Genomic DNA, 15,108 nt, shown 5'->3' with positions numbered 1-15,108 from the left:
TCAGATACAGTAGTTATGCGGCTAACTCTAACTCAATCACTGTAATGATTTGAGAAACTGCTACAAAAACAAACCCAAAATCTTTAACTTAGTTCCACACTTTACTTCTAACAAGTTACGTCTTTAATTTCGTTCCGCTCTGCGATTTTACGAAACCTAAATGATCATTTAAGGAAAATCTTTGCAGATGAGAAAACATCTTAAAATCAATACGAATATTCCTAATGTTTACAGTATACAGTGTCAAACATGACCAATCAGATATTAGTAATAGGGTTTTAAAACTACTGATGCATGAAAGTGAAAATTTCTATAAAGCGAAGTTCCATTTGTTGGTTTATCTAAAATTAGGCAGAGGTGCACATGGTTAGATTATGGTATTTTTACTTATTTAAAAAAATAAATTACTGTTTCACACTAATTGATCGCGTAGAATGCAGGATGAAAATATGAAAGTAAAATTAGCTACTAATTATTTCTTAACAACTAATTTAGTTACTGAAAGATGTTAAGTAACACTATTAGTATTAAGCGTGCTGCGTTTAGTCGAAAAATCGTTGTTCTAATCAATTGTCAATAGAGCATTATATATTTTTTTTGAATTTCGCACAAAGCTACTCGAGGGCTATCTCTGCTAGCCGTCCCTAATTTAGCAGTGTAAGACTAGAGGGAAGGCAACTAGTCATCACCACCCACCGCCAACTCTTGGGCTACTCTTTTACCAACGAATAGTGCCATTGACCGTCACATTATAACGCCCCACGGCTTATTTCATCAATTTGACAACATAGTTTGATCAGACACTTATTCCAGCAATTCGATCACATAGTTTAATCAGACACACATTCTATCAATTTCATCACATAGTTTGATCAGACACACATTCTATCAATTTCATCACATAGTTTGTTCAGACACTCATTCCATCAATTTCATCACACAGTTTGATCATACACTTATTCCATCAATTCGATCACATAGTTTGATCAGACACTCATTCCACTAATTTGATCACATAGTTTGATCAGAAACTCATTCCATCAATTCGATCACATAGATTGATCAGACACTCATTCCATCAATTTGATCACATTGTTTGATCAGACACTTATTCCATCAATTCGATCACATAGTTTGATCAGACATTCATTCCATCAATTCGATCACATAATTTGATCAGACACTCATTCCTATAATTTGATCACATAGTTTGATCAGACACGTATTCCATCAATTTGATCACATAGTTTGATCAGACACTCTTTCCATCATTTCGATCATTTAGTTTGATCAGACACACAAACCATCAATTTGATCACATACTTTGATCAGACACTCATTTATTCAATTTTATCACATTGTTTGATCAGAGACACATTCCATCAATTTGATAACATAGCTTGATCAGACACTTATTTTAACAATTTGATCACATTGTTTGACCAGACACTCATTCCATCAATTTCATCACACAGTTTGATTAGACACACATTCCATCAATTTGATCACCTAGTTTGATCAGACACGCACTCCATCAATTCGATCACATAGTTTCATCAGTCATTGATTCCATCAATTCGATCACATAGTTTGATCAGACACACATTCCATCAATTTGATCACATAGTTTAATCACACACATATTTTATGAATTTGATCACATAGTTTGATCAGACACTCAATCCATCAACTCGATCACATTGTTTGATCAGACATTCATTCCATCATTTCGATCACATAGTTTGATTAGACACTCACTCAATCAATTGGATCATATTGTTTGATCAGACACTCATTCCATCAATTTCATCACATAGTGTGAGCAGACACTCATTCCATCAATTTGATCACACAGTTTGATGAGACACACATTCCATCAGTTTGATCACATAGTTTTCTCAGACATTCATTCCATCATTTCGATCACATAATTTGATCAGATACGTATTCCATCTATTCGATTACATCGTTTGATCAGACACTCATACCATTAATCTGATTACATAGATTGTTCAGACACTCAATCCATCAATTTGATCACAAGATTTGATTACACACTCATTCCATTAATTTCATTAGATTGTTTGTTCACACACATATTCCATCAATTTGATCAAATAGTTTGATCAGACACTTATTTTATCAATTTGATCACATTGTTTGATCAGACACTCATTTTATCAAATCGATCAAATAGTTTGATTAGACCCTCATTCCATCAATTCGATCACATAGTTTGATCAGACACTCATTCCATCAATTTGATCACATACTTTGATCAGACACTCATTTTATCAATTTCATCAGATAGTTTGATCACACACATTCCATCAATTTGATCACATAGTATGATTAGACACACATTCCATCAACTCAAATACATAGTTTGATCAGACTCTCATTCCATCAATTTTATCATCTAGTTTGATCAGACACGCACTCCATCAATTCGATCACACAGTTATCAATCATTACTTCGATCACATCGTTTGATCAGACACTCATTTTATCAATTTGATAACATTGTTTGAAATTCATTCCATAATTTCGATCACATAGTTTGATCAGACACGTATTCCATCAACTCGATCACAAAGTTTGATCAGACATTCATTCCATCATTTCGATCACATAGTTTGATCAGACACTCATACCATCAATTTGATCACATAGTTTGATCAGACACTCATTCCATCAATTTGATCACCTAGTTTGATCAGACACGCACTCCATCAATTCGATCACATAGTTTGATCATAATTCATACATTCATTCCATCATAACATTTTTCGATCACATTGTTTGATCAGACACTGATTCCATCAATTCGATTCACATAGTTTGATCAGACTATCATACCATTAATTTGATCACATAGTTTGAACAGACACTCATTCCATCAATTTGATCACATAGTTTGATCAGACACATATTGAATGAATTTGATCACATAGTTTGATCACACATTCCATCAATTTGATCACATAGTTTGATCATCGCATTCCATCAATCCATTGATCACATAGTTTGATCAGACACTCATTCCATCAATTTGATCACATAGTTTGTTTGATCAATTTGATCACATAGTTTGATCAGACACTCATTCCATCAATTTGATCACATAGTTTGATCAGACATTCATTCCATCAATTTGATCACATAGTTTGATCAGACACATTCCATTCCATCAATTTGATCACATAGTTTGATCAGACACTCATTCCATCAATTTGATCACATAGTTTGATCACACACCATCATTCCATCAATTTGATCACATAGTTTGATCAATTTGATCACATAGTTTGATCAGACACCATCAATTTGATCACATAGTTTGATCAGACACTCATTCCATCAATTTGATCACATAGTTTGATCAGACACTCATTCCATCAATTTGATCACATAGTTTGATCAGACACTCATTCCATCAATTTGATCACATAGTTTGATCAGACACTCATTCCATCAATTTGATCACATAGTTTGATCAGACACTCATTCCATCAATTTGATCACATAGTTTGATCAGACACTCATTCCATCAATTTGATCACATAGTTTGATCAGACACTCATTCCATCAATTTGATCACATAGTTTGATCAGACACTCATTCCATCAATTTGATCACATAGTTTGATCAGACACTCATTCCATCAATTTGATCACATAGTTTGATCAGACACTCATTCCATCAATTTGATCACATAGTTTGATCAGACACTCATTCCATCAATTTGATCACATAGTTTGATCAGACACTCATTCCATCAATTCGATCACATAGTTTGATCAGACATTCATTCCATCAATTTGATCACATAGTTTGATCAGACACATTCATTCCATCAATTTGATCACATAGTTTGATCAGACATTCATTCCATCAATTTGATCACATAGTTTGATCAGACATTCATTCCATCAATTTGATCACATAGTTTGATCAGACACACATTCCATCAATTTGATCACATAGTTTGATCAGACACTCATTCCATCAATTTGATCACATAGTTTGATCAGACATTCATTCCATCAATTTGATCACATAGTTTGATCAGACACTCATTCCATCAATTTTGATCACATAGTTTGATCAGACACTCATTCCATCAATTTGATCACATAGTTTGATCAGACATTCATTCCATCAATTTGATCACATAGTTTGATCAGACACTCATTCCATCAATTTGATCACATAGTTTGATCAGACATTCATTCCATCAATTTGATCACATAGTTTGATCAGACATTCATTCCATCAATTTGATCACATAGTTTGATCAGACACACATTCCATCAATTTGATCACATAGTTTGATCAGACACACATTCCATCAATTTGATCACATAGTTTGATCAGACACTCATTCCATCAATTTGATCACATAGTTTGATCAGACACTCATTCCATCAATTTGATCACATAGTTTGATCAGACACTCATTCCATCAATTTGATCACATAGTTTGATCAGACACTCATTCCATCAATTTGATCACATAGTTTGATCAGACACATCATTCCATCAATTTGATCACATAGTTTGATCAGACACTCATTCCATCAATTTGATCACATAGTTTGATCAGACACTCATTCCATCAATTTGATCACATAGTTTGATCAGACATTCATTCCATCAATTTGATCACATAGTTTGATCAGACACTCATTCCATCAATTTGATCACATAGTTTGATCAGACACTCATTCCATCAATTTGATCACATAGTTTGATCAGACACTCATTCCATCAATTTGATCACATAGTTTGATCAGACACTCATTCCATCAATTTGATCACATAGTTTGATCAGACACTCATTCCATCAATTTGATCACATAGTTTGATCAGACACACATTCCATCAATTTGATCACATAGTTTGATCAGACATCACATCAATTTGATCACATAGTTTGATCAGACATCATCATTCCATCAATTTGATCACATAGTTTGATCAGACATCAGACATTCCATCAATTTGATCACATAGTTTGATCAGACACTCATTCCATCAATTTGATCACATAGTTTGATCAGACACTCATTCCATCAATTTGATCACATAGTTTGATCAGACACTCATTCCATCAATTTGATCACATAGTTTGATCAGACACTCATTCCATCAATTTGATCACATAGTTTGATCAGACACATTCCATCAATTTGATCACATAGTTTGATCAGACACTCATTCCATCAATTTGATCACATAGTTTGATCAGACACTCATTCCATCAATTTGATCACATAGTTTGATCAGACACTCATTCCATCAATTTGATCACATAGTTTGATCACACACATCATTCCATCAATTTGATCACATAGTTTGATCATAGTTTGACACACTCATTCCATCAATTTGATCACATAGTTTGATCAGACACTCATTCCATCAATTTGATCACATAGTTTGATCAGACACTCATTCCATCAATTTGATCACATAGTTTGATCAGACACTCATTCCATCAATTTGATCACATAGTTTGATCAGACACTCATTCCATCAATTTGATCACATAGTTTGATCAGACACTCATTCCATCAATTTGATCACATAGTTTGATCAGACACTCATTCCATCAATTTGATCACATAGTTTGATCAGACACTCATTCCATCAATTTGATCACATAGTTTGATCAGACACTCATTCCATCAATTTGATCACATAGTTTGATCAGACACTCATTCCATCAATTTGATCACATAGTTTGATCAGACACTCATTCCATCAATTTGATCACATAGTTTGATCAGACACACACAGTTTTCCATCAATTTGATCACATAGTTTGATCAGACACTCATTCCATCAATTTGATCACATAGTTTGATCAGACACTCATTCCATCAATTTGATCACATAGTTTGATCAGACACTCATTCCACATTTGATCACATAGTTTGATCCATTCAATTTGATCACATAGTTTGATCAGACACTCATTCCATCAATTTGATCACATAGTTTGATCAGACACTCATTCCATCAATTTGATCACATAGTTTGATCAGACACTCATTCCATCAATTTGATCACATAGTTTGATCAGACACTCATTCCATCAATTTGATCACATAGTTTGATCAGACACACTCATTCCATCAATTTGATCACATAGTTTGATCAGACACTCATTCCATCAATTTGATCACATAGTTTGATCAGACACTCATTCCATCAATTTGATCACATAGTTTGATCAGACACTCATTCCATCAATTTGATCACATAGTTTGATCAGACACTCATTCCATCAATTTGATCACATAGTTTGATCAGACACTCATTCCATCAATTTGATCACATAGTTTGATCAGACAATCATTCCATCAATTTGATCACATAGTTTGATCAGACACTCATTCCATCAATTTGATCACATAGTTTGATCAGACACATCATTCCATCAATTTGATCACATAGTTTGATCAGACACTCATTCCATCAATTTGATCACATAGTTTGATCAGACACTCATTCCATCAATTTGATCACATAGTTGATGATCATTCCATCAATTTGATCACATAGTTTGATCAATTTGATCACATAGTTTGATCAGACACTCATTCCATCAATTTGATCAATTTGATCACATAGTTTGATCACACACACTCATTCCATCAATTTGATCACATAGTTTGATCAGACACTCATTCCATCAATTTGATCACATAGTTTGATCAGACACTCATTCCATCAATTTGATCACATAGTTTGATCAGACACTCATTCCATCAATTTGATCACATAGTTTGATCAGACACTCATTCCATCAATTTGATCACATAGTTTGATCAGACACTCATTCCATCAATTTGATCACATAGTTTGATCAGACACTCATTCCATCAATTTGATCACATAGTTTGATCAGACACTCATTCCATCAATTTGATCACATAGTTTGATCAGACACTCATTCCATCAATTTGATCACATAGTTTGATCAGACATCATTCCATAATTTGATCACATAGTTTGATCAGACACTCATTCCATCAATTTGATCACATAGTTTGATCAGACACTCATTCCATCAATTTGATCACATAGTTTGATCAGACACTCATTCCATCAATTTGATCACATAGTTTGATCAGACACTCATTCCATCAATTTGATCACATAGTTTGATCAGACACTCATTCCATCAATTTGATCACATAGTTTGATCAGACACTCATTCCATCAATTTGATCACATAGTTTGATCAGACACTCATTCCATCAATTTGATCACATAGTTTGATCAGACACTCATTCCATCAATTTGATCACATAGTTTGATTTCATTCCATCAATTTGATCACATAGTTTGATCAGACACTCATTCCATCAATTTGATCACATAGTTTGATCAGACACTCATTCCATCAATTGATGATCACATAGTTTGATCAGTTTGATCAGACATTCCATCAATTTGATCACATAGTTTGATCAGACACTCATTCCATCAATTTGATCACATAGTTTGATCAGACACTCATTCCATCAATTTGATCACATAGTTTGATCACACTCATCCATTCCATCAATTTGATCACATAGTTTGATCAGACACTCATTCCATCAATTTGATCACATAGTTTGATCAGACACTCATTCCATCAATTTGATCACATAGTTTGATCAGACACTCATTCCATCAATTTGATCACATAGTTTGATCAGACACTCATTCCATCAATTTGATCACATAGTTTGATCAGACACTCATTCCATCAATTTGATCACATAGTTTGATCAGACACTCATTCCATCAATTTGATCACATAGTTTGATCAGACACTCATTCCATCAATTTGATCACATAGTTTGATCAGACACTCATTCCATCAATTTGATCACATAGTTTGATCAGACACTCATTCCATCAATTTGATCACATAGTTTGATCATCACATAGTTTCATTCCATCAATTTGATCACATAGTTTGATCAGACACTCATTCCATCAATTTGATCACATAGTTTGATCAGACACTCATTCCATCAATTTGATCACATAGTTTGATCAGACACTCATTCCATCAATTTGATCACATAGTTTGATCAGACACTCATTCCATCAATTTGATCACATAGTTTGATCAGACACTCATTCCATCAATTTGATCACATAGTTTGATCAGACACTCATTCCATCAATTTGATCACATAGTTTGATCAGACACTCATTCCATCAATTTGATCACATAGTTTGATCAGACACTCATTCCATCAATTTGATCACATAGTTTGATCAGACACTCATTCCATCAATTTGATCACATAGTTTGATCAGACACTCATTCCATCAATTTGATCACATAGTTTGATCAGACACTCATTCCATCAATTTGATCACATAGTTTGATCAGACACTCATTCCATCAATTTGATCACATAGTTTGATCAGACACTCATTCCATCAATTTGATCACATAGTTTGATCAGACACTCATTCCATCAATTTGATCACATAGTTTGATCAGACACTCATTCCATCAATTTGATCACATAGTTTGATCAGACACTCATTCCATCAATTTGATCACATAGTTTGATCAGACACTCATTCCATCAATTTGATCACATAGTTTGATCAGACACTCATTCCATCAATTTGATCACATAGTTTGATCAGACACTCATTCCATCAATTTGATCACATAGTTTGATCAGACACTCATTCCATCAATTTGATCACATAGTTTGATCAGACACTCATTCCATCAATTTGATCACATAGTTTGATCAGACACTCATTCCATCAATTTGATCACATAGTTTGATCAGACACTCATTCCATCAATTTGATCACATAGTTTGATCAGACACTCATTCCATCAATTTGATCACATAGTTTGATCAGACACTCATTCCATCAATTTGATCACATAGTTTGATCAGACACTCATTCCATCAATTTGATCACATAGTTTGATCAGACACTCATTCCATCAATCTCATTCCATCAATTTGATCACATAGTTTGATCAGACACTCATTCCATCAATTTGATCACATAGTTTGATCAGACACTCATTCCATCAATTTGATCACATAGTTTGATCACATAGTTTGATCACACTCATTCCATCAATTTGATCACATAGTTTGATCAGACACTCATTCCATCAATTTGATCACATAGTTTGATCAGACACTCATTCCATCAATTTGATCACATAGTTTGATCAGACACTCATTCCATCAATTTGATCACATAGTTTGATCAGACACTCATTCCATCAATTTGATCACATAGTTTGATCAGACACTCATTCCATCAATTTGATCACATAGTTTGATCAGACACTCATTCCATCAATTTGATCACATAGTTTGATCAGACACTCATTCCATCAATTTGATCACATAGTTTGATCAGACACTCATTCCATCAATTTGATCACATAGTTTGATCAGACACTCATTCCATCAATTTGATCACATAGTTTGATCAGACACTCATTCCATCAATTTGATCACATAGTTTGATCAGACACTCATTCCATCAATTTGATCACATAGTTTGATCAGACACTCATTCCATCAATTTGATCACATAGTTTGATCAGACACTCATTCCATCAATTTGATCACATAGTTTGATCAGACACTCATTCCATCAATTTGATCACATAGTTTGATCAGACACTCATTCCATCAATTTGATCACATAGTTTGATCAGACACTCATTCCATCAATTTGATCACATAGTTTGATCAGACACTCATTCCATCAATTTGATCACATAGTTTGATCAGACACTCATTCCATCAATTTGATCACATAGTTTGATCACACAGTTCATTCCATCAATTTGATCACATAGTTTGATCAGACACTCATTCCATCAATTTGATCACATAGTTTGATCAGACACTCATTCCATCAATTTGATCACATAGTTTGATCAGACACTCATTCCATCAATTTGATCACATAGTTTGATCAGACACTCATTCCATCAATTTGATCACATAGTTTGATCAGACACTCATTCCATCAATTTGATCACATAGTTTGATCAGACACTCATTCCATCAATTTGATCACATAGTTTGATCAGACACTCATTCCATCAATTTGATCACATAGTTTGATCACACACTCATTCCATCAATTTGATCACATAGTTTGATCAGACACTCATTCCATCAATTTGATCACATAGTTTGATCAGACACTCATTCCATCAATTTGATCACATAGTTTGATCAGACACTCATTCCATCAATTTGATCACATAGTTTGATCAGACACTCATTCCATCAATTTGATCACATAGTTTGATCAGACACAGACATTCCATCAATTTGATCACATAGTTTGATCAGACACTCATTCCATCAATTTGATCACATAGTTTGATCAGACACTCATTCCATCAATTTGATCACATAGTTTGATCAGACACTCATTCCATCAATTTGATCACATAGTTTGATCAGACACTCATTCCATCAATTTGATCACATAGTTTGATCAGACACTCATTCCATCAATTTGATCACATAGTTTGATCAGACACTCATTCCATCAATTTGATCACATAGTTTGATCAGACACTCATTCCATCAATTTGATCACATAGTTTGATCAGACACTCATTCCATCAATTTGATCACATAGTTTGATCAGACACTCATTCCATCAATTTGATCACATAGTTTGATCAGACACTCATTCCATCAATTTGATCACATAGTTTGATCAGACACTCATTCCATCAATTTGATCACATAGTTTGATCAGACACTCATTCCATCAATTTGATCACATAGTTTGATCAGACACTCATTCCATCAATTTGATCACATAGTTTGATCAGACACTCATTCCATCAATTTGATCACATAGTTTGATCAGACACTCATTCCATCAATTTGATCACATAGTTTGATCAGACACTCATTCCATCAATTTGATCACATAGTTTGATCAGACACTCATTCCATCAATTTGATCACATACATAGTTTGATCAGACACTCATTCCATCAATTTGATCACATAGTTTGATCAGACACTCATTCCATCAATTTGATCACATAGTTTGATCAGACACTCATTCCATCAATTTGATCACATAGTTTGATCAGACACTCATTCCATCAATTTGATCACATAGTTTGATCAGACACTCATTCCATCAATTTGATCACATAGTTTGATCAGACACTCATTCCATCAATTTGATCACATAGTTTGATCAGACACTCATTCCATCAATTTGATCACATAGTTTGATCAGACACTCATTCCATCAATTTGATCACATAGTTTGATCAGACACTCATTCCATCAATTTGATCACATAGTTTGATCAGACACTCATTCCATCAATTTGATCACATAGTTTGATCAGACACTCATTCCATCAATTTGATCACATAGTTTGATCAGACACTCATTCCATCAATTTGATCACATAGTTTGATCAGACACTCATTCCATCAATTTGATCACATAGTTTGATCAGACACTCATTCCATCAATTTGATCACATAGTTTGATCAGACACACTCATTCCATCAATTTGATCACATAGTTTGATCAGACACTCATTCCATCAATTTGATCACATAGTTTGATCAGACACTCATTCCATCAATTTGATCACATAGTTTGATCAGACACTCATTCCATCAATTTGATCACATAGTTTGATCAGACACTCATTCCATCAATTTGATCACATAGTTTGATCAGACACTCATTCCATCAATTTGATCACATAGTTTGATCAGACACTCATTCCATCAATTTGATCACATAGTTTGATCAGACACTCATTCCATCAATTTGATCACATAGTTTGATCAGACACTCATTCCATCAATTTGATCACATAGTTTGATCACACATTCCATCATTCCATCAATTTGATCACATAGTTTGATCAGACACTCATTCCATCAATTTGATCACATAGTTTGATCAGACACTCATTCCATCAATTTGATCACATAGTTTGATCAGACACTCATTCCATCAATTTGATCACATAGTTTGATCAGACACTCATTCCATCAATTTGATCACATAGTTTGATCAGACACTCATTCCATCAATTTGATCACATAGTTTGATCAGACACTCATTCCATCAATTTGATCACATAGTTTGATCAGACACTCATTCCATCAATTTGATCACATAGTTTGATCACACACACATTCCATCAATTTGATCACATAGTTTGATCAGACACTCATTCCATCAATTTGATCACATAGTTTGATCAGACACTCATTCCATCAATTTGATCACATAGTTTGATCAGACACTCATTCCATCAATTTGATCACATAGTTTGATCAGACACTCATTCCATCAATTTGATCACATAGTTTGATCAGACACTCATTCCATCAATTTGATCACATAGTTTGATCAGACACTCATTCCATCAATTTGATCACATAGTTTGATCAGACACTCATTCCATCAATTTGATCACATAGTTTGATCAGACACTCATTCCATCAATTTGATCACATAGTTTGATCAGACACTCATTCCATCAATTTGATCACATAGTTTGATCAGACACTCATTCCATCAATTTGATCACATAGTTTGATCAGACACTCATTCCATCAATTTGATCACATAGTTTGATCAGACACTCATTCCATCAATTTGATCACATAGTTTGATCAGACACTCATTCCATCAATTTGATCACATAGTTTGATCAGACACTCATTCCATCAATTTGATCACATAGTTTGATCAGACACTCATTCCATCAATTTGATCACATAGTTTGATCAGACACTCATTCCATCAATTTGATCACATAGTTTGATCAGACACTCATTCCATCAATTTGATCACATAGTTTGATCAGACACTCATTCCATCAATTTGATCACATAGTTTGATCAGACACTCATTCCATCAATTTGATCACATAGTTTGATCAGACACTCATTCCATCAATTTGATCACATAGTTTGATCAGACACTCATTCCATCAATTTGATCACATAGTTTGATCAGACACTCATTCCATCAATTTGATCACATAGTTTGATCAGACACTCATTCCATCAATTTGATCACATAGTTTGATCAGACACTCATTCCATCAATTTGATCACATAGTTTGATCAGACACTCATTCCATCAATTTGATCACATAGTTTGATCAGACACTCATTCCATCAATTTGATCACATAGTTTGATCAGACACTCATTCCATCAATTTGATCACATAGTTTGATCAGACACTCATTCCATCAATTTGATCACATAGTTTGATCAGACACTCATTCCATCAATTTGATCACATAGTTTGATCAGACACTCATTCCATCAATTTGATCACATAGTTTGATCAGACACTCATTCCATCAATTTGATCACATAGTTTGATCAGACACTCATTCCATCAATTTGATCACATAGTTTGATCAGACACTCATTCCATCAATTTGATCACATAGTTTGATCAGACACTCATTCCATCAATTTGATCACATAGTTTGATCAGACACTCATTCCATCAATTTGATCACATAGTTTGATCAGACACTCATTCCATCAATTTGATCACATAGTTTGATCAGACACTCATTCCATCAATTTGATCACATAGTTTGATCAGACACTCATTCCATCAATTTGATCACATAGTTTGATCAGACACTCATTCCATCAATTTGATCACATAGTTTGATCAGACACTCATTCCATCAATTTGATCACATAGTTTGATCAGACACTCATTCCATCAATTTGATCACATAGTTTGATCAGACACTCATTCCATCAATTTGATCACATAGTTTGATCAGACACTCATTCCATCAATTTGATCACATAGTTTGATCAGACACTCATTCCATCAATTTGATCACATAGTTTGATCAGACACTCATTCCATCAATTTGATCACATAGTTTGATCAGACACTCATTCCATCAATTTGATCACATAGTTTGATCAGACACTCATTCCATCAATTTGATCACATAGTTTGATCAGACACTCATTCCATCAATTTGATCACATAGTTTGATCAGACACTCATTCCATCAATTTGATCACATAGTTTGATCAGACACTCATTCCATCAATTTGATCACATAGTTTGATCAGACACTCATTCCATCAATTTGATCACATAGTTTGATCAGACACTCATTCCATCAATTTGATCACATAGTTTGATCAGACACATCATTCCATCAATTTGATCACATAGTTTGATCAGACACTCATTCCATCAATTTGATCACATAGTTTGATCAGACACTCATTCCATCAATTTGATCACATAGTTTGATCAGACACTCATTCCATCAATTTGATCACATAGTTTGATCAGACACTCATTCCATCAATTTGATCACATAGTTTGATCAGACACTCATTCCATCAATTTGATCACATAGTTTGATCAGACACTCATTCCATCAATTTGATCACATAGTTTGATCAGACACTCATTCCATCAATTTGATCACATAGTTTGATCAGACACTCATTCCATCAATTTGATCACATAGTTTGATCAGACACTCATTCCATCAATTTGATCACATAGTTTGATCAGACACACATTCCATCAATTTGATCACATAGTTTGATCAGACACTCATTCCATCAATTTGATCACATAGTTTGATCAGACACTCATTCCATCAATTTGATCACATAGTTTGATCAGACACTCATTCCATCAATTTGATCACATAGTTTGATCAGACACTCATTCCATCAATTTGATCACATAGTTTGATCAGACACTCATTCCATCAATTTGATCACATAGTTTGATCAGACACTCATTCCATCAATTTGATCACATAGTTTGATCAGACACTCATTCCATCAATTTGATCACATAGTTTGATCAGACACTCATTCCATCAATTTGATCACATAGTTTGATCAGACACTCATTCCATCAATTTGATCACATAGTTTGATCAGACACTCATTCCATCAATTTGATCACATAGTTTGATCAGACACTCATTCCATCAATTTGATCACATAGTTTGATCAGACACTCATTCCATCAATTTGATCACATAGTTTGATCAGACACTCATTCCATCA

The sequence above is a fragment of the Tachypleus tridentatus genome, unplaced genomic scaffold, assembly GCF_004210375.1.
Source record: "Tachypleus tridentatus isolate NWPU-2018 unplaced genomic scaffold, ASM421037v1 Hic_cluster_2, whole genome shotgun sequence".
In the NCBI taxonomy this organism is placed as follows: Eukaryota; Metazoa; Arthropoda; class Merostomata; order Xiphosura; family Limulidae; genus Tachypleus; species Tachypleus tridentatus.
This window is presented reverse-complemented; position numbering follows the sequence as displayed.